This window comes from Leptonychotes weddellii, chromosome 6 (assembly GCF_054177405.1).
Source record: "Leptonychotes weddellii isolate Sample4059 chromosome 6, ASM5417740v2, whole genome shotgun sequence".
In the NCBI taxonomy this organism is placed as follows: Eukaryota; Metazoa; Chordata; class Mammalia; order Carnivora; family Phocidae; genus Leptonychotes; species Leptonychotes weddellii.
In genome coordinates, this window is record NC_138374.1 from 84,258,891 (window position 1) to 84,261,446 (window position 2,556).

The window sequence follows — 2,556 nt, forward strand, 5'->3', positions numbered from 1 at the left end:
AAGTCAGACTCCTTTCTTTTCTTGGTTGATTAATATACTACCTAATCTTGACTGACACCTGAGGCCACCAGCATGTTTGACGTGGACTCTTTCCTTGGCGGTTCTCTTGAAGGCAAGGTGAACCCGACCCAGTGTGAGGCGCTGAGCATGGTCGCCGCCCAGGTCATGGGCAACCACGTCGCCGTCACCGTTGGGGGCAGCAACGGCCATTTCGAGCTGAACGTGTTCAAGCCAATGATGGTAAGCTGGAGGCCCAGTCTTACACGTTGTTTGACTCGAAGCTAATTGTCTCGTGTTTTCCTTCAGGAAGGTTCTTAGAGATTTTATGTTAGGTACTGGGATGATGTGAGTAGCAATTGGAAGTCAAGCATATGTTAATGTTAGAAGATTAAGCCTGGATATTTAATTAGGTGACTTTTAGCTCAAGTAAGTTGATGGTTTGCTTTATTTAATAGGAAGAAAAAGTCTGGAAACAGGGTGTGGGTTTCCTCCTTGTCCCTCACCCAGTGAGGGGGACGCCAGTGCCTCGAAATAAGTCCAGGGGTGCCTGGGTGGCTCAGTTGGTTGGGCAACTGCTTTCGGCTCAGGTCATGATCCTGGAGTCCTGGGATCGAGTCCCGCATCGGGCTCCCTGCTCGGCAGGGAGTCTGCTTCTCCCTCTGACCCTCCTCCCTCTCATGCTCTCTGTCTCTCATTCTCTCTGTCTCAAATAAATAAATAAAATCTTTAAAAAAAAATAAAAAAAAAAAGAAATAAGTCCAGTCTCCGAGAGCCTTCCCTCAACCCTGTCTCCTGCTCACGTTGCTTCTCTCTTCTTCCTTCAAATTCTGCCGTCTTAGAAGGATAACCTGCATTCACTTTCAGGCAAATTCACCACTGCCGGCTTCCGCCCCCGACTTGTCCTTGGATTATTCTCCTGGTCATTTGGAACCCCTGCAGGCCCGTACACTTGCTAACGTCTGACCTTGGCCTTGAAACACTTCTCCTTGGCTTCCTCAGCACCCTCCTCCCATGCTCTTCCCTGTCCCTCTCTGGCTCTCCTTCATCTGTTTTCCCTTTTCCGCATACCTGGAAAACATTCATGTCTAAAATCTGTTCTTTACCCTCATCTTCATGAAGATGGATCAAGGTGGCATCATCTTGATCTTTCGTCCCGTTTTCTCAGCTTCAGAAAATAGAGCTGTCATCCTTTGGAGTCCTTTATTTGTGTAAATTGTTACATCTAAAATATATTAGAGGTTTATTACCTCTAAGAAGCCTCTGTGTGAAGTCTGGTTTTAATTTGATAAGGACATGCACATGACAAATATTAAGAATATTTATTCAATGTATTTGTCAAATCTATATCAGGCACTGTACTGGGTACTAGTGATAGAACAATAAGCAAGACATAATTTTTTTGCCCTCACGGAATGTACAGTCTCATGAAAAATAAAAGACGGGCCAAAGCAGAACTCAGACATCTAAGCTTTTGCTTGCATGTCAGATTCCAAACAGTTAATACCAGCTGCCTGGCAAATGTAGGTGTGCAGCAAATGTCTTGCTAATCTTTTTATTTTAAAAACAAAAATCTATTTTTTGTCTTTTATAGAAAATACATCATGGTAATCAACATTTGCCTTATATTTTTTTTAAGATTTTATTTATTTGAGATAGCGAGATCGAGAGAGAGAGAGCACGAGCAGGGGGTAGGGCAGAGGGAGAGGGAGAAGCAGGCTCCCTGCTGAGCAGGGAGCCCGATTCGGGACTCAATCCCAGGACCCTGGGATCATGACCTGAGCTGAAGGCAGACGCTTAACCGACTGAGCCACCCAGGTGCCCCAACATTTCCTTATATTAAAGTCATTAGTACAGATCAAACCTTGAAGTTCTGAGCCTTCTACTGGAGTCCATTGTTGGGACTGTAGTTTTCAGACCCTGAGGTTTTAGACCAAAAGAGTAGGATGCAGATATATCTTTACACATATTGGAAATGTTACCAAAAAGGAAAAAAATGCTAAAGCAAACTGATTTTATGTTCGTTTTAAATATTGTGTGAAAGGTTATTTTAAAGGGTCTGAGGAATATTTGTTTTAAGCATTAAAAACGTGGTAACCATTAAGACCTGGAAAGCCCTCACTGCACTGACTGCCTCAGACAGGCTGAACTTTCTAACTGCCGCATCTTTACTTCTCTTCCAGAAGATTCTTTTTCCAACTCTGGTTATCTAAGTCCCCTCCATCAAATAGGACTTCACCGATAGTCCTGCAACTGAATTAATTTCTCTCTGTGCTAACATTTCATACCTGTGTTCTTCACAGTACAGGGTCTCTTGGGTTCCAGTTGTTTGTGTTTATGGCTTTTACGTCTTTTAGATTTCAATGTCCTCAGATGTTCATAATTTCTTTCTGTGGGTATAGTGCTTTACAAGTCGTAGGAGAGCTACATGTTTATCAAATTACGTATTCATTTATGAACCAGCACATAATATCTATTATTGGGCAGAAAAGTTAGGCTCAATAAGCCCCTCTCTTTCTCTCTCTCCCCCTTTCCCCTTCACCCCTCCTGTCACAGATC

At 43.2% G+C, this 2,556-nt stretch overlaps 1 long non-coding RNA gene across 1 annotated transcript; it reads left to right on the forward strand.

The window, feature by feature from the left end:
* The first annotated feature begins 251 nt into the window (after positions 1-251).
* Positions 252-2,182, forward strand: LOC145722271 (uncharacterized). The gene is made up of 2 exons (XR_014146403.1): positions 252-551; positions 773-2,182. It is a non-coding gene; the product is annotated as an uncharacterized LOC145722271 (long non-coding RNA).
* The last annotated feature ends 374 nt before the right edge of the window (positions 2,183-2,556 follow it).